Here is a 25,574-nt window from a genome sequence, read left to right as displayed (position 1 = left end):
CCCTGTGGGTGGAGATAAGGGGAGGGGGACAAAATAATAAATTACTGATAGGGGTTTGTTACAAGTCTCCAAAAATAATGGAAACAATGGAGAATATCCTCATAAAGCAAATAGATGATGCTGCGACTCAAGGAGAAGTCATTATTATGGGGGACTTCAACTACCCTGAAATAGATTGGGGAACAGAAACCTGTAGTTCCAGCAAAGGTAATCGGTTTTTCATAACTAGGAGAGACAATTACCTCCGACAACTGGTTCAGGACCCAACAAGAAGGGGGGCACTGCTAGACCTAATATTAACCAACAGGCCAAACCGCATATCAAATATAAGGGTTGGGGGTCACTTGGGGAATAGTGATCACAAAATAATAAGATTTCATGTATCCTTTAATAAGATGTGTAGTAGAGGGGTTGCACAGACACTAAACTTCAGTAGGGCATATTTCCAATGGATGAGAGATGATCTTGGTGCAATTAACCCTGATGTTCTGTTCGGGTCATAGTGACCCGAACAGACTTTTTGCGGCCCTGTAGATTTTTTTCTGTAAGTCTCTAAAACTTGAGACTCCTAGACTTTTCCTCATTTGGGGGGACCTACCTATGAGTATTTTTTTTTTTTCGTTTACTTTTTGCTACACGCAAAAAGTTACACTTGTGTTCGGGTCATAGTGACCCGACATCATTTTTTACAGCTGTGAGGCCATATTTTCAGTGAAATAAAGGAGATATAACCTCAGTTGGGTCTATTTATTGCATCTACTACTGTATATCAATTGATTTATTTCCTAAATTATTTCAATGGGGTCGTACACGCGCTCTACCGGGGGTATGCATTGAGATCTGCGCACCATAAAAATGGCTTTATATTGATTATTTTTGGTGCGCAGTCTATTCTAAAATGTAGAGTGCATCCGGAGAGATCACTAGGTGTGCACTACACGTGTATATTATGTGCAGAACGGACTGCTCAGAACGCGCTGTCTAAGACTTTTTTTTTTTGTAAAGCTAGTCTGTCTTCCTGGCTTATCTGCTTGTTTTCAGAAGGGTTCTTATCTTCTCTGCTCTTATCAGTACACATATACTAGCCCAGACATGTTACCTTTCAGTTTCTTTGGAGAGCAGCTGTGTACATACCTCTGTTCCAGGATATCTCTGTTCCAGGCAGTATCTTTGTTTTCTACAGGTATGTTGCTTGTTATGCTTTTACTAATCAATTCTATTGATAGATTGTATATTGTAAAGGAATACTTTTATTTTATTTTATTACATGTAATTAGTGTTATTACTGTGTGATATACTGCTCTACACTTAGCATGATAGATTGCTGGATATTGAGCACTGGTATGCTTTGATGTAGTATAGAAGCTCTTATTGTTTTTGAAGCTGTTTTTTTTCCTCAGACTTTATTATTATTGTTTACTTACAAAGGGTTTTTTTTATTACAAAATGTGTAGTTTTCTATTTTCGTTTTGCTCATTGATCTGTTTTTTCTGAATAAAAACAAACAAAAAAAGATTTCTAGTTCATTTTTCTTTTTTTTTTTACTACCAAACATGTTCACAAACAGTCTAGTAAGCAAAAAGTATAAAAAAAATGGAGTTAGAGTGTCTAAAATCAAGGTTTAATAAGCCGGGTCATAGTGACCCGAAACACTACAAGTGTATAGTAAATGCGAACAAAACATCAGGGTTAATTGGGACGATATCCTGAGACATAAAAATACACAAAGAGAGCATCCTGGATAGGACCTGTGCACAGTATATACCGTATGGGAATAAACATACTAGAAATAGGAGGAAACCAATATGGCTAAATAGAGCTGTAAGGAGTGCAATAAGGGACAAAAAGGAAGCATTTAGAGAATTAAAGGAAGTAGGTAGTGATGAGGCATTAAATAAATACAGAAAATTAAATAAATTCTGTGAAAAGCAAATCAAGGCAGCAACGATTGAGACAGAGAGACTCATTGCCAGAGAGAGTAAAACAATCCCAAAATATTCTTTAACTACGTAAATAGTAAGAAACTAAAAAATGATAGTGTTGGCCCCCTTAAAATAGTCTGGGTGAAATGGTGGATGAGGATGGGGAAAAAGCCAATTTGCTAAATGACTTTTTTTCATCAGTATTTACACAAGAAAATTCCAAGGCAGACAATATGATCAGTGATAACAAAAATTCCCCATTAAATGTCACCTGCTTAACCCAGCAGGAAGTACGGCGGCATCTAAAAATCACTAAAATTAACAAATCTCCGGGCCCGGATGGGATACACCCCCGAGTACTGCAGGAATTAAGTGCAGTCATTGATAGACCATTATTTTTAATCTTTAAAGACTCCATAATAACAGGGTCGGTACCACAGGACTGGCGTATAGCAAATGTGGTGCCAATATTCAAAAAGGGGACAAAAACTGAACTCGGGAATAATATGCCAGTAAGCTTAACCTCTACTTTGCGTAAAATCCTGGAGGGCATTGTAAGAGATGCTATGCTGGAGTATCTGAAGAGGAATAACCTCATGACCCAATATCAACATGGGTTTGCTAGGGACCATTCCTGTCAGACTAATCTGATCAGTTTCTTTGAGGAGGTAAGTTCCAGACTGGACCAGGGTCCTGGTCATCGCAGTGATGTCGCTTTCCTCTCGGGGAGAGTGATGCTAGTACAGAGGCAAGGAAGGATAACTACATCCAGGTATCACAAACATGCAACACATTTCATACTCCAGGCCACCAGAGGAGCTTCTGATCCTATTTACTAGGTGACTCCCCATATATATAACTGGTAATCTGTAGGGAAAGTTAGTTCCAGACAGCAGTCTGAGGAGGACAGACTGTCCACGGAGCTGTGCATGCCCTCAGAGCTGCAGCTCCCAGAAAGACATTTTGAAGGCAGAATTGTATTGCAGTGAGCGTGAAAGAAAGCAAAGCAAAGGAGAGGATACCAGAAGGGGACCAGCCCTGAACAGGCTGCCTCCTTCTGAGGCGCAGAACGCCGGTAGCCGGAACACCAAGGTAGTAAGGACCTCTATGCCTTACTTCAGAGACCGGCAGGACAGCTAATTGCACATTACCTGTCCAAACTTACACCCAGGAGACACGGTGGCACCCCTCAGAGGCTGGGGCATGCTAGAGTCCCTATAAACCACCTCAAGCCACCAGTCATACAGGTTTTGTTCTATCCGACTACAAGGGACAGAGAGAGAGAGACACTACATCTGTGAGGACCTTATGAGATGCTTAGCAGTAAGGGACTACAGCGCAAGGGAAGGCTAATGATTTCCACCTGGACTAGGGGACTCAGGACTTGCCTCTGAACCAGCCGGACTCTGCCTGCCCTGTGGTCTGGTGCCCTGGACTGTGGCTGCTAAAACCAACAGTAAACAAGGTAAAGAGACTGCAAACCTGTGTCCTCATTCTTCACTGCACCTCTCACCATTCTACCATCTACACATTGGGACACCCTGGGGACATACTTCACCTGTGGGAAGGTATGCCATCTAGCTGCCATAACATCACCCCAGCGGACCCCTTAAAGCAGCGTCGGTCACCCTGACCGAATACCACAGGTGGCGTCACGAACAATAGACTTTATCCCTTTAAAGACCTTTCCCTTTTACATGGGCGCCCAGGGCCTGGACCGGGTCAGCCACCGTGACATCCCCCTGTGAATCACACTGGACCCGGTACCGAGTACCCCATAGCCCGCGGGGCGACTCATCTGGACGTTTCAAAAGCTTTTGTTACGGTGCCACGCAAAAGGTTGATACATAAAATGAGAATAATGAGGATAGGGGAAAATATGTGTAAATGGGATAAGAGCTGGCTCAGGGATAGGAAACAAAGGGTGGTTATTAATGGAGCACATTCGGACTGGGTCGCGGCTAGCAGTGGGGTACCACAGGGGTCAGTAATGGGCCCTCTTCTTTTTAACATATTTATTAATGACCTTGTAGGGGTCATACAGAGTAGAATTTCAATATTTGCAGATGACACTAAACTCTGCAGGGTAATCAATACAGAGGAGGACAATTTTATATTACAGGATGATTTATGTAAACTAGAAGCTTGGGCTGATAAATGGCAAATAAGCTTTAATGGGGATAAATGTAAGGTCATGCACTTGGGTAGAAGTAATAAGATGTATAACTATGTGCTTAATTCTAAAACGCTAGGCAAAACCGTCAATGAAAAAGACCTTGGAGTATGGGTGGATGACAAACTCACATTTAGTGGCCAGTGTCAGGCAGCCTCTACAAAGGCAAATAAAATAATGGAATGCATTAAAAGAGGCATAGATGCTCATGAGGAGAACATAATTTTACCTCTATACAAGTCACTAGTGCGACCACACTTAGAATACTGTGCACAGTTCTGGTCTCCGGTGTATAAGAAAGACATAGCTGAACAAGAGCGGGTGCAGAGAAGAGCAACCAAGGTTATAAAAGGACTGGGGGGTCTGCAATACCAAGATAGGTTATTACACTTGGGGCTGTTTAGTTTGGAAAAATGAAGGCTAAGGGGTGATCTTATTTTAATGTATAAATATATGAGGGGACAGTACAAAGACCTTTCTGATAATAATAATAATCTTTATTTATATAGCACCAACATATTCCGCAGCACTTTACAGTTTAACAGTTTCAAACACAAACAGTCATAAATAACAACGTTAACAATACAATAATTAAAGCGAAATAAGACGACCCTGCTCCTGAGAGCTTACAATCTACAATGAGGTGGGGGAGATACAAAGTACAGGTGTGTATTTAAAATGGTGTATTTACAATGATGGTTCAGCCATCTTCAGGGGGTGGGGGATAGATGGAGATAGTGAATAGGCTACACACACACAAACATAACATGACTTTGATTACTGAATGTGATAGGCCGCTCTGAACAAATGTGTTTTGAGCGAGCGCCTAAAACTATGCAAATTGTGGATGGTCCTAATATCTTGGGGTAGAGCATTCCAGAGGATTGGCGCAGCGCGGGAGAAGTCTTGGAGTTGGGAGTGGGAGGTACGGATTAGTGCAGAGGTTAGTCGAAAGTCATTCGCAGAGCTCAGCGGTCGGCTAGGCCGATAGACCGAAATGAGGGAGGAGATGTATGGGGGTGCCGCACTGTGGAGAGCTTTGTGGGTGAGAACAAGTACTTTGAATTGTATCCTGTAATGAATGGGTAGCCAGTGTAACGACTGGCGAAGAGCGGACGCGTTCAAGTAACGATTAGCCAGATGGAGGACCCTGCATTAAGGATAGACTGGAGAGGGGAAAGTCGAGTAAGGGGGAGGCCAATTAGTAGAGCATTACAGTAGTCCAGGCGGGAGTGGATCAGGGCGACAGTGAGGGGTTTTGTTGTTTCCATGGTGAGAAAAGGGCGGATTCTAGAGATATTCTTTAGGCGTAAGTGGCACGAGCGGGCAAGAGATTGTATATGGGAGGTGAAGGAGAGATCAGAGTCAAACATAACACCCGGACAGCACGCCTGCTGCCAGGGTGTTATTATGGTGTCACCCATGGAGAGGGAAATGTCAGATTTAGGGAGGTTATTAGATGGCGGGAGCAGAAGAAGTTCAGTTTTGGAGAGGTTGAGTTTCTGATAGAGAGCAGACATGATGTTGGAGACTGCAGACAGACAGTCAGTGGCGTTCTGTAGTACAGCGGGGGTAAGGTCAGGGGAGGATGTGTATAGTTGTGTATCATCGGCATAAAGGATGGTACTGAAAGCCAAATCTGCTGATGGTTTGTCCAATTGGGGCCGTGTAGAGAGAGAAGAGAAGGGGGTCAAGGACTGAGCCCTGAGGTACCCTGACAGTGAGAGGAAGAGGAGATTAAGTGGAGCCAGAGAACAGAACACTGAAGGAGCGGTCAGAAAGAAAGGAGGAGAACCAGGAGAGAGCAGTGTCCTTAATGCCAAGTGACTGGAGCCTAGAGAGTAGGAGAGGGTGGTCAACAGTGTCGAAAGCTGCAGAAAGGTCGAGAAGAATGAGCAGAGAGTGGTCACCATTACATTTTGCTGTCAGAAGGTCATTGGTCACTTTGATGAGTGCAGTTGCTGTCAAATGTAGGGGGCGAAAACTGGACTGTGAAGGGTCTAGGAGGGAGTGAGTGGAGAGGTAACGGGTAAGGTGGGAGTATATCAGGTGCTCCAAGAGTTTAGAGATGAAGGGGAGATTGGAGACTGGTCTGTAGTTGTTTGTGCAGGATGGGTCGAGGGTTGGTTTCTTTAGTAATGGAGTAATGATAGAGTGTTTGAAGGAGGAGGGGAAAATGCCAGAGGAGAGGGAGAGATTAAAGATTGTAGTTAGGTTAGTTGTGACGACTGGAGAGAGAGACTGGAGGAGATGTGAGGGAATGGGGTCGGTGGTGCATGTAGTCGGACGAGAAGAGGAGAGGAGCCTGGAGACTTCTTCTGTGATGGGATCAAATGTGGAGAGTGAGCCAGGGGAAATGCAGGGAGGGATGGGAGTCACTGAACTTGATGATTGGGAGCGGATTTCCTGACGGATATTGTCTATTTTCTCTATAAAGTGGGAGGCCAGGTCATCAGCACACATATCTGTGATAGGGGCTTGTGCTTTTGGCCTGAGGAGGGAGTGAAAGGTGTCAAAAAGTTTCTTGGGGTTGTTGGATAGTGAGGAGATCAGGGTGGTGAAGTAGGTCTGTTTGGCGAGGTGAAGGGCAGAATTATAGGTCCTTAACATAAATTTGAAGTGTATGAAGTCTTCTGGTGTGCGTGTTTTCCTCCATAAGCGTTCAGCACACCTAGAGCATCGCTGGAGAAATCGGGTTTGCGATGTGAGCCAGGGCTGTTTCACTCTGTGTTTGGAGGTTCTGAGGGTGAGGGGAGCTACTTGGTCAAGGGTGCTTCTAAGAGTTTCATTGAAGTGATGTACAGCCAGATCAGGACAGGAAAAAGAAGAGATTGGGGACAATGATGAGTGTAGGGAGTCTGAAAGCGTATGAGGGTTAATTGCATGTAGATTTCTGACTGAATGGTAGGTAGGAGGGTGCTGGGGTGAGCGAGGATTTGTGAGTGTGAAGGAGAGAATGTTGTGGTCAGAGAGGGGAAGCAGTGAGTTATCTAGGTAGGAGATTGAGCAAAGCCGGGCGAAAACCAGGTCAAGGGTGTTACCGTCTTTGTGTGTTTCAGAGGTTGAGAGCTGTGAGAGGCCTAGAGAAGTGGTTAGTGATAGAAGCTGGGATGCAGATGTGGAAGTGGGGCTGTTAATGGGGATGTTGAAGTCTCCCAGGATAAGGGTTGGTAGTTCTGAGGACATGAAGTGTAGCATCCGGGCAGAGAAATGGTCCAGGAAGTGGGTGGGTGAGCCTGGGGGCCGGTATATGACCGCTACTCTGAGGGAGAGGGGACGGAAGAGCCTGATGGTGTGGACTTCAAAAGAAAGGAATGAGAGCGATGGAACTGGGGGGAATGACCTGGAAAGTGCATTGTGGGGAGAGGAGTATGCCGACTCCAACACCAGGTCTGTTTATGGGTCTCGGGGAATGGGAGAATTGTAAGCCACCATGGGAAATGGCAGCAGGAGAGACAGTTTCAGAATCCTGAATCCAGGTTTCTGTGAGGGCCAACAGATTCAGAGAGTTTTTCAGAAAGTAATTGTGAAGGAAAGGAAGCTTGTTGCAAACAGACCATAGATTCCAAAGGGCACAATTAAAAGAAGGAGATGAAGGAGTGCAAATAATATTAGTAAGATTTTTAAGGTTTCGATGTGAGGTAGGGTAGGGGTTGAGGTTGGTGGATGGTGGACCCCTGAAATCAGTAGGAGCAGGAAGATAAAGAGCAAGTAGTTTTTGGAATTGTATGAAATTTTTTTGTGCAGTGTGTTTGGGTAAGATGGACTGAGTTTTTCAAGAAGGTGAGAAGTGCATGGGAGCTGTACATGGGAGAGGGAAGGAGTGAGGAGCTGATGTATATGAGTCGTGATGGAGTGGGGATTGGTCGGTGTAAGGGTACCGTCACACTATACGATTTACCTACGATCACGACCAGCGATACGACCTGGCCGTGATCGTTGGTAAGTCGTAGTGTGGTCGCTGGAGAGCTGTCACACAGACAGCTTTCCAGCGACCAACGATGCCGAGGTCCCCGGGTAACTAGGGTAAACATCGGGTTACTAAGCGCAGGACCGCGCTTAGTAACCCAATGTTTACCCTGGTTACCAGCGTAAAGAAAAACAAACAGTACATACTTACATTCCGGTGTCTGTCCCTTGCTGTCTGCTTCCCGCACTCACTGACTGCCGGCCGTAAAGTGAAAGCACAGCACAGCGGTGACGTCACCGCTGTGCTCTGCTTTCACTTTACGGCCGGCAGTCAGTGAGTGCAGGAAGCAGACGGCAAGGGACCTGACGGACACCGGAATGTAAGTATGTACTGGTTTTTTTTTTTTACATTTACGCTGGTAACCAGGGTAAACATCGGGTTACTAAGCGCGGTCCTGCGCTTAGTAACCCGATGTTTACCCTGGTTACAAGCGAACGCATCGCTAGATCTGTGTCACACACACCGATCTAGCGATGACAGCGGGAGATCCAGCGACGAAAGAATGTTCCAAACGATCTGCTACGACGTACGATTCTCAGCAGGATCCCTGATCGCTGCTGCGTGTCAGACACAGCGATATCGTATGGATATCGCTGGAACGTCACGAATCGTACCGTCGTAGCGACAAAAGTGCCACTGTGTGACGGTACCCTAAGTGGATTGCAAGGGAACATAGGAGTATAGGAATAAAGCACATGGATAGACGGGAGTGCAGAGTGTGGGTTACCTGACTCTTGTCCTGACTAACTGCCATGGAATAACTGCTGTATCACGACGCTTAGCTTCGTGACGCATTGCTTCTGGGACGCGTGCACCCCTACGGATGGTTCTAAATTTATAGTCCAGACTGCTGGGTCAGAAGAGATGGATTGTGGGAACTGGTTGAGGATAATTTGGCAGCTGGGGCCAGCACACCTGGGGCTTATTTTTTTTAAGATGATCAAAGACATTCAGCCTGGTAAAATCTACTTTAACACCTTCCTTCCACCAGATAAGATCTACACTGATCCCAGTCATGGATATGCAACAGTGAGTTTTAAGTACAATGCACCAAATGAATTATACCGATGAATTAGCAAACACATTAAATTATGTTTCTAGATGGTAAAGCAGCAGATGACAGGCAGTGGGAAGTTATACCATAAGAGTTTATTGCAGCAGAAGAGATAGATCTTTTTAATCATAGACCTGAGACAGGGACAAGGGGGCATCCTCTACGTCTGGAGGAAAGAAGGTTTAGGCATAATCACAGACGTGGATTCTTTACTGTAAGAGCAGTGAAACTATGGAACTCTCTGCTGTATGATGTTGTAATGAGTGATTCATTACTTAAAGGGAAGGTGCCGCGTTTTAATATTGTAAAAAAAAAAAAAACCTCTTTAATTCCTTATTTTTATAAGTTATTTTCAAGTGAACAGTATTTATTGTTTTTTTTTTATTCATTTTTTTTTCTGCCACTGGGCGCCGCCATTTTCATTTGCAGGACTGTAAGTGTAGCTGCACGACACTTACAGTCTTCACATACGGCTGCCCTGGACATAGAGATCAGTAGTCGGGAGGCAACCCCATAGCTAGCATTGTCTGCTCTCTGCTCTGATGTGGCCACGCCCCCTGGGCTGTCTCCACATCACAGCAGAGGCAGGAGATCGGCGCCATCTTGCTTCAGCCACAGTGGAGTGTACCTGTGAGCTCCACTGTGACTGAGCTGTGCTGTTGGAGGGGCAGCTCCATCTGTCTCCCCTCACACTCAGCGGCCGTTCCCTGTCCTCTGCTTCCTGGTGTGTGGCTCTAATCTCTAGAATCGCTAGAGAGTCTGAAGTGCTGGGGTCTGATGTTCTCTTATCAGGAGCTGCAGAGAGGTAAGAGGGGGATGGGGGAGGATCTCTGTGCTGCTCGACCTCTCACTGCAGCTCCTCACAGGACATCAGACCCTGCATCTATCACTATACTGTGCTGAGCCGTGTATCTAATCCTCTCCTGTGTGATAGTGTCTGCTGAGCCGTGTATCTAATCCTCTCCTGTGTGATAGTGTCTGCTGAGCCGTGTATCTAATCCTATCCTGTGCTGACCTGTGTATCTAATCCTGTGGAATACTGACTGCTGAGCCGTGTATCTAATCCTCTCCTGTGTGATACTGTCTGCTGAGCCGTGTATCTAATCCTCTCCTGTGTGATACTGTCTGCTGAGCCGTGTATCTAATCCTCTCCTGTGTGATACTGTCTGCTGAGCCGTGTATCTAATCCTCTCCTGTGTGATACTGTCTGCTGAGCCGTGTATCTAATCCTCTCCTGTGTGATACTGTCTGCTGAGCCGTGTATCTAATCCTCTCCTGTGTGATACTGTCTGCTGAGCTGTGTATCTAATCCTCTCCTGTGTGATACTGTCTGCTGAGCCGTGTATCTAATCCTCTCCTGTGTGATACTGTCTGCTGAGCCGTGTATCTAATCCTCTCCTGTGTAATACTGTCTGCTGAGCCGTGTATCTAATCCTCTCCTGTGTGATACTGTCTGCTGAGCCGTGTATCTAATCCTCTCCTGTGTGATACTGTCTGCTGAGCCATGTATCTAATCCTCTCCTGTGTGATACTGACTGCTGAGCTGTGTATCTAATCCTCTCCTGTGTGATACTGTCTGCTGAGCCGTGTATCTAATCCTATCCTGTGTGATACTGTCTGCTGAGCCGTGTATCTAATCCTCTCCTGTGTGATACTGTCTGCTGAGCCGTGTATCTAATCCTATCCTGTGCTGACCTGTGTATCTAATCCTGTGGAATACTGACTGCTGAGCCGTGTATCTAATCCTCTCCTGTGTAATACTGTCTGCTGAGCCGTGTATCTAATCCTCTCCTGTGTGATACTGTCTGCTGAGCCGTGTATCTAATCCTATCCTGTGTGATACTGTCTGCTGAGCCGTGTATCTAATCCTCTCCTGTGTGATACTGTCTGCTGAGCTGTGTATCTAATCCTCTCCTGTGTGATACTGTCTGCTGAGCCGTGTATCTAATCCTATCCTGTGTGATACTGTCTGCTGAGCCGTGTATCTAATCCTCTCCTGTGTGATACTGTCTGCTGAGCCGTGTATCTAATCCTCTCCTGTGTGATACTGTCTGCTGAGCCGTGTATCTAATCCTATCCTGTGTGATACTGTCTGCTGAGCCGTGTATCTAATCCTATCCTGTGTGATACTGTCTGCTGAGCCGTGTATCTAATCCTCTCCTGTGTGATACTGTCTGCTGAGCCGTGTATTTAATCCTATCCTGTGCTGACCTGTGTATCTAATCCTGTGGAATACTGTCTGGTGAGCCGTGTATCTAATCCTCTCCTGTGTGATAGTGTCTGCTGAGCCGTGTATCTAATCCTATCCTGTGCTGACCTGTGTATCTAATCCTGTGGAATACTGACTGCTGAGCCGTGTATCTAATCCTCTCCTGTGTAATAATGTCTGCTGAGCCGTGTATCTAATCCTCTCCTGTGTGATACTGTCTGCTGAGCCGTGTATCTAATCCTATCCTGTGTGATACTGTCTGCTGAGCCGTGTATCTAATCCTCTCCTGTGTGATACTGTCTGCTGAGCTGTGTATCTAATCCTCTCCTGTGTGATACTGTCTGCTGAGCCGTGTATCTAATCCTCTCCTGTGTGATACTGCCTGCTGAGCCGTGTATCTAATCCTCTCCTGTGTGATACTGTCTGCTGAACCGTGTATCTAATCCTCTCCTGTGTAATACTGTCTGCTGAGCCGTGTATCTAATCCTATCCTGTGTGATACTGCCTGCTGAACCGTGTATCTAATCCTCTCCTGTGTGATGCTGCCTGCTGAGCTGTGTATCTAATCCTCTCCTGTGTGATGCTGTCTGCTGAACCGTGTATCTAATCCTCTCCTGTGTGATACTGTCTGCTGAGCCGTGTATCTAATCCTATCCTGTGTGATACTGCCTGCTGAGCCGTGTATCTAATCCTCTCCTGTGTGATACTGTCTGCTGAGCTGTGTATCTAATCCTCTCCTGTGTGATACTGTCTGCTGAGCCGTGTATCTAATCCTCTCCTGTGTGATACTGTCTGCTGAGCCGTGTATCTAATCCTCTCCTGTGTGATACTGTCTGCTGAGCCGTGTATCTAATCCTCTCCTGTGTGATACTGTCTGCTGAACCGTGTATCTAATCCTCTCCTGTGTGATACTGTCTGCTGAGCCGTGTATCTAATCCTATCCTGTGTGATACTGTCTGCTGAGCCGTGTATCTAATCCTCTCCTGTGTGATACTGTCTGGTGAACCGTGTATCTAATCCACTTCTATGCACTCCTCTCCCCCCTGCATATCTTTCCCCATTGCACACACAACTCAATGCGTGCGATAACAGGAGCTGCGGGCGTCATGCTGTATTATGGCATTATGTGAGATCTATATGATGGTATTATGTGATCTGTATGGTGGTATTATGCTTGATCAGTATTGTGAGAATTATATGGTGGTATTGTGTGTGATCTATATGGCGGTATTATGTGAGAACACTGGCAGAATTATGTGTGATCTATATGGCGGTATTATGTGAGAACACTATGGCAGTATTGTGTGATCTATATGGCGGTATTTGAGAACACTATGGCAGTATTATGTGTGATCTATATGGCGGTATTATGTGAGAACACTATGGCAGTATTATGTGTGATCTATATGGTGGTATGTGAGAACACTGGCGGTATTATGTGTGATCTATATGGTGGTATGTGAGAACACTGGCGGTATTATGTGTGATCTATATGGCGGTATTATGTGAGAACACTGGCGGTATTATGTGTGATCTATATGGTGGTATGTGAGAACTGTATGACAGTATTGTGTGATCTATTTGATAGTATTGTGTGTGATCTATATGGCGGTATTATGTGAGAACACTATGGCAGTATTATCTTCAGAAAGTGGACCCATTCTATGGTGGTTCTGGCTGAGCACCTGCACGCGGGTCTGGGGTAATAGAGGGGGCAGCATGACCTCCAGTTAGGTGTAGTCAGGGCTGGTGAGGCAGCTGAAGAGAGGGGTCTCATTTTTATTGTTACTATATGGCTACATTTCCTTCCCAGCGTCACCCCGGACTGCGCCTGTCGCCTCGCTTTCACATATTGCCAGGACAGGATGGGGAAGACAGGATCTGAGGAGGGGAATGGGGTCTGTATGCAAAGTCTGGATCAGACCAGGCCATGAATCCGCAGAAATGTTTCCTGGATTTCTGTGGAGCAGACGGTCCATCCATGTGTATAAAGGACAGCGCTCTATGTACAATCCCTGGCTGCTCCGCACACTGAACAGGGGGCCCCCCATAGACCAGCACACTGCTCTCCTGAAATACTCTGTGCTGCTGTCACCCTGCTCCCTCCACCACATATCTCCCAGAATCCTTGCTGCCTGCCATCCTCGGTGGCCGTAGACTTGTCAGTATAAGGCTGCTTTCACACTAGCATCGGTACGGGCCCGTCGCAGTGCGTCGTATCGACGCATGCTGTGAAAGAAATGCCCGATGTGGGCAGCGGAAGCAGTCTTACGATGCTTCCGCTGCCCCATTGTAAGGTCCGGGGAGGAGGGGGCGGAGTTTCAGCCGTACATGTGCGGTCGAAAATGGTGGACTCGACGCACAAACGTTACATGTAACTTTTTTTGTGGCGGCGGTCCACCAAAACATGACGCAACCGTCGCACGACAGTTACGACGTGTGGCAATACGTCGCAATGCGTCGGTAATGTTAGTCTATGGGGAAAAAACGCATCCTGTAGACAACTTTGCAGGATGCGTTTTTTCTCCTGAATGACGCATTGCAACGTACAGCCAACAACGCTAGTGTGAAAGTAGCCTAAGGCTGCCGTCCACGCTCAGTATTTGGTCAGTATTTTACCTCAGTATTTGTAAGCTAAAACCAGGAGTGGGTGATAAATGCAGAAGTGGTGCATATGTTTCTATTATACTTTTCCTCTAAGGGTACCGTCACACTATAACATTTCGATCGCTACGACGGTACGATTCGTGACGTTCCAGCGATATCGTTACGATATCGCTGTGTCTGACACGCAGCAGCGATCAGGGATCCTGCTGAGAATCGTACGTCGTAGCAGATCGTGTAGAACTTTCTTTCATCGCTGGATCTCCCGCTGTCATCGCTAGATCGGTGTGTGTGACACCGATCTAGCGATCTAGCGATGCGATCCAGCGATGCGTTCGCTTGTAACCAGGGTAAACATCGGGTAACTAAGCGCAGGACCGCGCTTAGTTACCCGATGTTTACCCTGGTTACAAGCGTTAAACTAAAAAAAAAAAAACAGCACATACTTACATTCTGGTGTCCGTCAGGTCCCTTGCCGTCTCTGCTTCTCGCACTGTGACTGCCGGCTGTAAAGTGAAAGCAGAGCACAGCGGCTGTGCTTTCACTTTCACTTTACGGCCGGCAGTCAGTGAGTGCAGGAAGCAGACTGCAAGGGACCTGACGGACACCAGAATGTAAGTATGTGCTGTTTGTTTTTTTTTAGTTTAACGCTTGTAACCAGGGTAAACATCGGGTAACTAAGCGCGGTCCTGCGCTTAGTTACCCGATGTTTACCCTGGTTACCCGGGGACCTCGGCATCGTTGGTCGCTGGAGAGCTGGCTGTGTGACAGCTCCCCAGCGACCACACTACGATTTACCTACGATCACGGTCAGGTCATATCGCTGGTCGTGATCGTAGGTAAATCGTATAGTGTGACGGTACCCTAATTGTTCCTCTCCTGGTTTTGGCTTACAAATACTGAGGTAAAATACTGACCAAATACTGATAGTGTGACGGCAGCCATACTCTGCAGTCACCAACAAAATGGCTGCTCACTGGGTTCCTGAATATCATCCTCTCTAATCCCTTAGCAAACACCCAGAAGGAGAGGAGACATCACACACGTCAGCAGACTCCGCCCATAATTACTGCAGTGCAGTAATGTGAGCTAGTTGTACACTAGGTTTTTCTGAAATTTCAGCAGCTGCTCCCCCTAGTGTTGAAAAGTGGAAATTCCAAAACTTTTCAAATTATTTTTCATATATTACTAAATTATAAACAAATGATAATATTTTTTAAGAAAATGTAATCATTAATTCTTTACATTTTTACAATTTCTGAAATTTTTTTTTTTTTGATGGCACCTTCCCTTTAAATTTAAGAGGGGACTGGATGCCTTTCTTGAAAAGCATAATGTTACAGGTTATATATACTAGATTCCTTGATAGGGCGTTGATCCAGGGAACTAGTCTGATTGCCATATGTGGAGTCGGGAAGAATTTTTTTTCCCCAGTGTGGAGCTTACTCTTTGCCACATGGTTTTTTTTGCCTTCCTCTGGATCAACATGTTAGGGCATGTTAGGTTAGGCTATGGGTTGAACTAGATGGACTTATAGTCTTCCTTCAACCTTAATAACTATGTTACTATGATTTACTATTTATCACAGGTTTTTATAGCGGGTTTTTGCTTGGCAGCTGTCACACACTAAAAGACGCTTTTTATTGCAAAAAATAGTTTTTGCATCACCACATTTTTAGAGCTATAATTTTTCCATATTTTGGCCCACAGAGTCATATTAGGTCTTCTTTTTGTGGGACTAGTTGACATTTTTATTGGTACCATTTTCGGGCACATGACATTTTTTGATCGCTTTTTATTACGAGTTTTGTGAGGCAGAATGAACAAAAAACAGCAATTCATGAATTTCTTTTGGGTGGGGCGTTTATACCGTTCCGCGTGTGGTAAAATTGATAAAGCAGTTTTATTCTTCGGGTCAGTATGATTACAGCAATACCTCATTTATATATTTTTTATATTTTTGCGCTTTTGTACAATAAAAACTATTTTATTTAAAAGATAATTATTTTTGCATCGCTTTATTCTGATGGCTATACATTTTTTTGCAGATGATGCTGTATGACAGCTCGTTTTTGCGGAACAAGATGACGTTTTCAGCAGTACCATGTTTATTTATATCCATCTTTTTGTTCGCATGTTATTCCACTTTTTGTTTGGTGGTATGATGATAAAGCATTGTTTATTGTCTTGTGTTTTTTTTACGGTGTTCACTGAAGGGTTTAACTAGTGGGATAGTTTTATAGGTTGGGTCGTTACGAACGCGGCAATACTAAATGTGTGTACTTTTATTGTTTTTTAAAAATTTGCATAAAGAAATTTGCGGTGAGCCCGCATCAAAGCCGGGACATGTGACCGCAATAGGTGCAGGTGGAATCGCGATCCACCCACACCTATTAACAAGATAAATGCCGCTGTCAGACGCTGACAGCAGCATTTAACAAGTCCTTCCGGCCATCCGGCTGGAAATGCGCATACCGCTGACCCATGTCATGTGATCAGGGGTCATCGATGTGTTGGCATAACAACCAGAGGTCTCCTTAAGAACTCTATGGTTGTTGATGCCAGATTGCTGTGAGCGCCACCCTGTGGTCGACGCTCGTAGCAATGCAGTAATTCTGGTACACAGGGGCTATCTGAGCATCATTCCTATGTAGCAGAGCCGATCAGGCTATGCAAGCTTCTAGCCTCTCATGCAGGCTATTGAAGCATGGCAAAAGTAAAAAGAAATGTTAAAAAATATGAAAAAAATAACAACAATTAAAAGTTTAAATCACCCCCTTTCACCCTATTTAAAATAAAACAATAAAAAGAATCAAACCTACACATATTTGGTATCGCCGCTTTCAGACTCGCCCGATCTATCAATAAAAAAAAGAATTAACCTGATCGCTAAATGGCGTGGCGAGAAAAAAATTCAAAACTTCAGAATTACTTTTTTTTGGGTGCCGCGACATTGCATTAAAATGCAATAACGGTCGATCAAAAAAATATCTGCGGTCTAAAAATCACTAAAATTGAAGAGCAGGACGCATGGTGGAAGAGCTCCGTGAAACGAGCGGCGTTTACAGACTTTCCCAAGCACCCACCTCTTACCCAGTGCTCGTACCGCATCAAGGGGGACCTGGGAAGGAGGAGACTACCGACCGAGGTTCCCGGGACAGGCTGTTCCTCCTGTCCCGGGAACCTCGGTCGGTAGTCTCCTCCTTCCCAGGTCCCCCTTGATGCGGTACGAGCACTGGGTAAGAGGTGGGTGCTTGGGAAAGTCTGTAAACGCCGCTCGTGCAGACAGCCCAGCACGCGGCCACACCAGAGACTGCGGCCTCCACGGCTTGCAAACAGGATACCGCGGGAAGCACAGGCGGGCCGACAGTGAGTGTCACAGGTGACACAACAGGAGGGAGGACGAGTCGCGCCGCCTGCGACACTGTAAAGGAGATTCCAGCCGAGGATACTCACTTATACCGCACAAAACGCGGAGCCGAGGCAAGAAGGATCCCGCCCGCTCCTGAACACTGACCGTGCAACGCAGACTGCGATCTCTGCACACTGTAGTGCACTTGCTGGGGCCTGCGCGGGTGACCTTACCCCTAAAGCCTGCCGCGGTCCTGGGCCCGGTGGAGGGGATCTCTGGGAGGAACCGGAGGGAGTGTGGCTGGTACTCGGGATTGCTCCCGCCCTGGTGCCATAGCCTGGAGACTTTTTCCCGCCAAAACTATACACCACCATTTTGAGAGACTGACTATCACAGGGGCAAGTCAGCTTTGTGCCCTGGGTGTGGATGTGGGGCTGCCTGTGCTGGGTTTTTGGGGCACAAATCGGATGCCTCATTGACATTATCTTATACCGCACAAATCACTACTAATTTTATTCTTTGGATTTCCCAGTGTCTACCAAACGGTGTGATCCTATATAAAGACACTGGAATAAGCAGTAAGGGGATTTTGGCAACATCTTGTGGCGAATCCTAGAATAACTCCAGATTTATATTATCCCCACAATAACAACTACTTGTGGAACGCCCTGTAGGACTCTGGGCACGTCCCCAATAAATTCTAAGACATACAGGAATTTGATCTGAGATGGGCTTGCTGATGAGGGGCTAGACTCCATGGAGTGATTGCTCCACTCCCCCATATCCCATCAAAATTATCGGCATACAACGTTAACTGCAGACATCTATGGGTAAAACCAGATGGATCCCTGAACAGAAGGCAAGCCTAATTGGGGAGACCACCTCAGAGGATATGAAACATTATCTAAACCCAACTTCTCAGTCTAGACATACAAGGTCTACAATGACTCCTTCTACTAATCAAGAGAATTCTCCATCTAAAGAATCAATGGGTACACGTGGTTCACTTGCTGATGACTTTGAGAAGGATAATACAGATACAGAAGAAATGAGTATTGTAGAATTAAGCAAGTATATAAAAGCTCTCCCCACAAAAAAAGATCTTGAAGGATTCGCTTGTAGACTTGAAAATTCATATAAGCAAGAAATCCACAACTTACAGAATTAATTTACCACGCAAATTGAAGATGTGGAGAAAACCCAGGAAGATATTTCTCAAGAGCTACAGGCACACAGAGACATTTTAATAGACCATATCCTTAAGCTGGAAAAGATCTCATCTGGTATGGAGGACCTTGAAAATCGCAATAGACTAAATAATATTCGCATACGAGGTCTACCAGAATCTATTGGTCCTTCTGATCTAGACCACACAGTGCAGAAAATATTTCTGGACCTGCTGGACGATAAAGAGGGCAATTCCATTGAGTTCGACAGGATCCACAGAGCCTTGGGTCCCAAACCCACTTCTGACACCCGTCCTCGTGATGTCATATGCAGAATTCATTACTATATGTAGAATTAAGGAAGCTATAATGATGGCCTCAAGGAAAAAAAGAGTTTGTCAGATTTGAGTGCCATCAAATACTAATTCTCTCATATTTGTCCAGATGTACACTGCTACTGAGTAGAGCTCTGAAACCATTATTGGCTGAACTCAAAAAGAAGGTCATCCCGTACAGGTGGGGGTTCCCCTTCCAATTGACAGCTTTCAAGGGAGGCAAAGCGGCTTCTTTCAGACGGATGGGCGACCTGCCTAATTTTCTGGGTACTTTCGAACTCCCTCTGATGGACCTCCCCGAGTGGCCCTTGAGACGGATGCTTCCAGAAGCTCCACCGAAATGGCTTAAAGTTCAGCAGACTAAAAAACGTGACACCAAGCGAGCTTCATCTGATCCAACATGAGGGCTCTTTCCTTTTGATTTCATCCTCTGTTACATGAACCTTGATCATGGATAGATCCGGTTTCACATAGAAGCTTCACACAGCCTGGGTTTTTTCCTCTTCTGTTTACATCATGCATGACATAGATGTTCTGCAATCATTATATAGTTTTATTCTGTCTGCACTTCATTTCTATGTTTTTTGGGTTTTGTTTCCAATTACGAATGGTACAGGTCATAGGGGGTTATAGATCCATAGTGGGGCATCTCCCTTCCTTTCTACCCTGCCCCCTTCCCCCCGCCCTTTTTTTTTCTCCCTCCCCCTCCCCCCTCTTTCCTGAGGGAAATGTGCTAACCTGGATAAGATTAAAATGACCCGCTCAATTAGGTTATAAATTCTTTCTATACATAGACGATTTTACCGCTAAGTCATATAACATGAAAATCGTCTTGGCCTTGTATTGTAGTATGTGCACAAATAGTTAATCACCTATTATTTCTTTGTAATAACTTCAATTAGCAGTATTGACAAACTTCTATTTACAATTTCTCACGATTATCTGGGATGGGGGAGGGGGGTTTATGGCTCCCTTTAGGCTTCCCTGTTCTTGATGAGGTTCCTGGGTAGTGCGCTACCAAAATTTACCTAGCAGAAAAAGCCAAACAAAAAACAAGTGTGGGATTGCACTTTTTTTGCAATTTCCCTGCACTTGGAATTGTTGTTCCTGTTTTCTAGTAAATGACATGGTGAAACCAATGGGATCATTCAATAGTACAACTCATCCAGCAAAAAAATAAGCCCTCACATTGCCATATTGACGGAAAAGTAAAAAAGTTATGGCTCTGGGAAGGAGGGGAGCGGAAAGCGAAAACGCAAAACCGAAAAAAACTCCAGGGGTTAATACAAAGCCGGATGTGATCAACAAGAAGAGGATGTGCAAAAGTGTGACAGAAAATCTAATGTGCTAGATGACGTGATTCCTTGAATCTATTGTCTGATGCATTCTTTAGTGATTGACATGGGCATGAGATGTCAGTGGCTGGGTGCAGTAGTCCTACACTGAATGGTTGAACTGTAAGGCTATGTGCCCACATTGCGGATTCATGTGCGGATTTTTCCGCACCGTTTTTGAAAAACGTTTTACCTGCGGATTTACCCCGGTTTTCTTGCGTTTTTTTGTGCGGATTTCACCTGCGGTTTTACACCTGCGAATTCCTATTGAGGAGCAGGTGTAAAACACTGCGGAATATGCACAAAAAATTGACATGCTGTGGAAAATACAGCGCAGCGTTTCCGCGTGGTATTTTCCGCACCATGGGCACGGCGGATATGGTTTTCCATAGGTTTACATGGTACTGTAAACCTGATGGAAAACTGCTGCCAATCCACAGCGGCCAATCCGCTGTGGAACCGCAGGCAAATCCGCACCGTGTGCACATAGCTTAACAGGTAAACCATTCACATCTCCTTCCAGTAAGCGGGGAGAAGACACTGGTTCTAGGCCTTCAGCACAAAGCCATAGACATGTGAGACTATTGTGGGGGATACTCCATGGGATTTTGATATGCTAATGAGAGCAACACCAAAGAGTGAGGCTGGGGTCAGACCTAATGTATAAAAATACGGTCCGTTTTTTTACGGCCGAGATACGCATAAAAGTTCCTGAACAGTGATCCGTATTCAATGCAAGGATGCACATTTTTTTCTCCAAAAATTATCCGTGTGTCATCCATATGGCATCCGTACGGCAAGATTTTCTCGCTGGCTTACAAAATGGACATAGAATGGATCCATGGGCTCAAATATTCGGGAAAACATATATATGGTCTATATATATTGGCTTGAGAAAGGTTCCTGTTGGGACCGAAACGTCGCTTTCTGGGCTGATTAAATAAGATCTTTTTTCCATCATACATGACGGCACCACGAGAGAGGGGATCCGCCCATCAAGGACAGGAAACCTTCAAGATAAAAGGGGCGGCTCCTCTCTCCACATCAGTTGGTTTCCTGTCCTTGACGGGGAACCCTCAAGATGGAAGTCGTCTGAAGACAGAAGAGGATACCGGGGCCTGGGTCGGGTGGATTTGGACGGACGCTGTCTGCTGCACCCGTCACCAGGTACCCGTAGTCGCCTCGGGGGTCAATGTATACCATGCCCCCCCTGAGCGAAGCATGGCCATAGCCCGCGAGGCGAATGCCCGGGTGAAGATACTCCACGGGGGCCGCAGGCGCGCTCCCCCCTGTAGAGTGGAAATCCTGCCTGTCCACGGGGGTCACTTTCTATGGTGCCCCCCCTGTTGACCAGAGGTGGTCATGCAGCCCGTATAGCACATCGGTGCCCGGGCTAGGTAAGCTCCTCGGAGGTTCTTTGGGCCTCCCTGTTGAGTGCAGGTCTCCCCCCTTCCCCCTCCTCCCTGTCGGTACCTGATGAAGCAGTGGCTGGTGAGTGAAGAGCTGTGGTCCCGGAAGCCTCCCTCCAGCCGGCACCAGGTATCCGGGTTGAGAGGTAGGCGCACACGGAACGTTTAATGCAGCGGGGGGGGGGGGGGGACAGACTCTTCGGCGCGCACCGCAAGCAGAGGGGTTCTCAGCTGGGTTAATATCCACCTTGCTCAGCAGCAGAAAACCAGTAACGACCAAGATCTATGGGAGGATATGGAAGAAATTCCTGTCCAGCTCAGGGCCAATACGGGAAGGGGAGGTCCCGATAGTGGCAATACTGGAGTTCCTGCAGAAGGGCTTAGATCTAGGGTTAGCTGTTAGTACCCTCAAAGTACACATTTCAGCCTTAGCAGCCCTATTCAACTGTGACCTGGCAAGTAATAGGTGGGTGGTGAGGTTTATCCGTGCCTGTAGTAGAGCTGACTCTGTCCCATCTCCTACTCCTCCACCATGGGATCTAAATCTAGTGTTAACTGCCCTGACGGAAAGCCCCTTTGAGCCGTTAAATACAACTTCTGATAAAATACTAACATTAAAAACAGCTTTGTTAGTGGCACTTACATCGGCCCGTAGGGTAGGGGATTTACACGCGTTGTCAGCTGACCCCCCCTTACACACAAATCATGGACGATGGGGTTGTATTAAAATTAGATCCGGCGTATCTCCCCAAAGTGGTATCGAGATTCCATAGAGCTCAGGATATAACCCTACCCTCTTTTTGTCCCAACCCTAGTAACAAAAAAGAGGAGAGACTCCATTGCCTAGACGTTAGGAGATGTATCCTACAGTATCTAGAGAGTACAAAATCCTGGAGGAAACAGAGGGCTTTATTTGTTTCGTTCCAGGGGTCAAGGAAGGGCCTTAAAGCCTCAAAACAGACTATAGCTAGATGGGTGAGAGAGGCCATTATTCTAGCATATAGTAGTGCAGGCAGGGTTGTTCCACAGGGTCTGAAAGCCCACTCCACGAGGGCCATGGCGACGTCGTGGGCGGAGAGAGCTGATGCTACCATCGACCAAATCTGTAAGGCGCCCACTTGGTCCTCTCCGTCTACATTTTTTAAACATTATAGACTAGACCTATCTGCTACCTCTGATCTCACTTTTGGGAGAAGAGTGTTACAAGCAGTGATCCCTCCCTAGAAGAGAATACAAATCTCTGTAACTCTCTCGTGGTGCCGTCATGTATGATGGAAAAACACGGGTATTACATACCTGGTAATGTGTTTTTTCATGAGACATGACGGCACCCTTATATTCCCACCCTTTTGATCACGTCATTAGTTGGGTGCATTATTAGCATTATTTGTATTATACACTCCCTGGGGTATCGATGAATAGAACCGTATAGGATGTATTATTTATGTGTACACTAACCAGCGGAGTTCCTCTCGTACTCTGTAAAACAACTGATGTGGAGAGAGGAGCCGCCCCTTTTATCTTGAAGGTTTCCTGTCCTTGATGGGCGGACCCCCTCTCTCGTGGTTCCGTCATGTCTCATGAAAAAACACGTTACCAGGTATGTAATACCCGTGTTTTCACTTCAAACGGTATGCTGCCTCCATTTTTTCTTTTTTATAATTGAGGTTTGGTATTTGCCTGGGGGGGCTCTGCACCCGGACTTTTTCTTTGTGCCGCTCTAACTCTCTTTTTTTCATATATATATATATATATATATATATATATATATATATATATATATATTTTTTTTTTAATGCAGAGCTAGATAGCACAAAAGTCGGTAATTCAATTACCGACTTTTGTGCTATCTCCTTCCCAAACCCGACAGGATATGAGACATGGTTTACATACAGTAGACTACTTCATATGCCTTATATTTTTACAAGCAATGCAATGTTTTTGCGCTCCTCCCTTGTCCGTATTTCCCTCTAGTGTGACCCGGGCCTTAATGTGTAACAGTCCCTATTGTAAGTGGGGAGAAGACACTGGTCCTAGGCCTCCTGAAGCACAAAGCTCTTAACCCACCAGGTTGTCCCAGCACAACTATTGTGTAGGATTCCTGTGTGGACTGGTTGTTATTTACACATTTGGTCTGGGAATTGCTTTTCTTTGACTTTACACATCACAACCCACAGGTGGGGGACACATCAACATAAAGAGCCATAGAATGCAAATATCCTGACCCTGCCTGGAGGTGACATCACAGGATGGGGGATGGGAACAAACAGACAAGGTGTTATATATGTGTGTAAGACTTTTGGATGTTGGTCATTTCTTGGGGTCAGTTGAATTGAAGACTTGTCCCAGTTTCTGCCTCCCCTGGATCCTAAACACAAAATGTAAGTGATTGGTGTCTGGTTTATTTCCTTTCATTTTAAGAAATTTGTCTGCAACTTTTTACTGTATGTCATTTATTATCTTCTTGTTGTATTCATTAATACCATCCCGACTGGGACATTTTACTGCTGTTTACAGTTTTGTTTTTTCTTCCCATTTTCCAAGAACCTTAACTTTTTTTTAAACATTTTTCCTTCAACATAGCTGATCACACTGAGCCAGTCTTTTTATATATTCCATTTTGGAATAGATACATTGTTTTGATCATCACTTATTACATTTTGTTGCGGTGACCAAAGAAAAGCTATTATGGTGTTTTGATTTTTTTTTTTTTCTAGTTATGTCATTTACTGATCAGGTTACTTCATTTTATATTTTAACAAATCGGACTTTTACGAATGTAGCCATACTGCATATTTGTATTTTTTTCTAGGGAAAAAGGTTAGGATGTAAACGTATGTGTGTGTATATATATATACTAATAATAATCTTTATTTTTATATAGCGCTAACATATTCCGCAGCGCTTTACAGTTTGCACACATTATATATATATATATATATATATATATATATATATATATATATATATATATATATATATATATTACAGACCAAGAGTTTGGACACACCTTCTCATTCAAAGATTTTTCTTTATTTTCATGACTATGAAAGGCATCAAAACTATGAATTAACACATTCCCGCACCCCCTGGAGTATAGCTTCGCATTCACTCTGGTCATGCTCAATGGGTACACATTGTTTGTTATGCCGTGGCTCAGCATTTAGCCTGTTTCTGTCTATATGACACTTATCTGACTTTTTGCCATTGCATTTGGTATGACATACAGTATAAAGCTACTGATTTTGTGCTGCCCTGTATATGGGTTAATTGACGTTTGTAGGATAATCTTTATTCATACAGGGCATATTCTGTGTAAATCTGCAGTGCACCTATTTCAAGTTATCAAGGACTACGCATGGGACACTTATTTTGTGAGTCATCTAGCTCCAAATAGCCTACAACTTCTCCGTTATTGTTTGAGTCTATGCCCACATTGGTATGCGGTATGCCTATTTGAGACATGCTATCAGCTTTATTTTGGAGCCTAGTACAGACCAACATATTGGGCCTAAACTGAGATTGGAGTTCCATATATACTTAAACCTCTGAGGTGCACAACCGACGAAGACACCCACCCATGAAATAATTTTGTTTATTATTCTATACTCTTGCAAGACACTTTTTCATGTGTGGGTCCTGGAACTACAAACACTAAGTGTGGTCCCTCAGGACTGTTTGGCAGGTAACTAGTATATGGGATTTGTAGACATTTTGTCATCAACACCTTTCTGCTCATGGCTGGTTTGTAGTGTCCCTGTGTATATACTATGATTTATTATATATTTATTATATCCTACCTTTGACCAGATTTTCTGCAATCATTTGTGTATAACTGTACAATGTCACTTAATTATACTTATTATGTGTTATTCCAGGGGGTACTCATTCCTATATGGGGTACTTATTTTTTGTGGTTATAATTGATTTTAATGTTTGTGTTTTGTGACTCTAATAAAATTTGTTATTTACTGGTATTTCTTGGTGGTCCCTGGAATATAGTCTGTCTCTTTTTCTCTTTAATCCTAGTTTCTATTTTAGACAGA

The 25,574-nt window shown here is 44.8% G+C and overlaps 1 pseudogene; it reads left to right on the top strand.

The window, feature by feature from the left end:
- The window catches only part of LOC138646131 (zinc finger protein 665-like), a 55,149-nt pseudogene that overhangs the window by 16,878 nt on the left and 12,697 nt on the right, over positions 1–25,574 (top strand).

This window comes from Ranitomeya imitator, chromosome 7 (assembly GCF_032444005.1).
Source record: "Ranitomeya imitator isolate aRanImi1 chromosome 7, aRanImi1.pri, whole genome shotgun sequence".
In the NCBI taxonomy this organism is placed as follows: Eukaryota; Metazoa; Chordata; class Amphibia; order Anura; family Dendrobatidae; genus Ranitomeya; species Ranitomeya imitator.
This window is presented reverse-complemented; position numbering and strand designations above follow the sequence as displayed.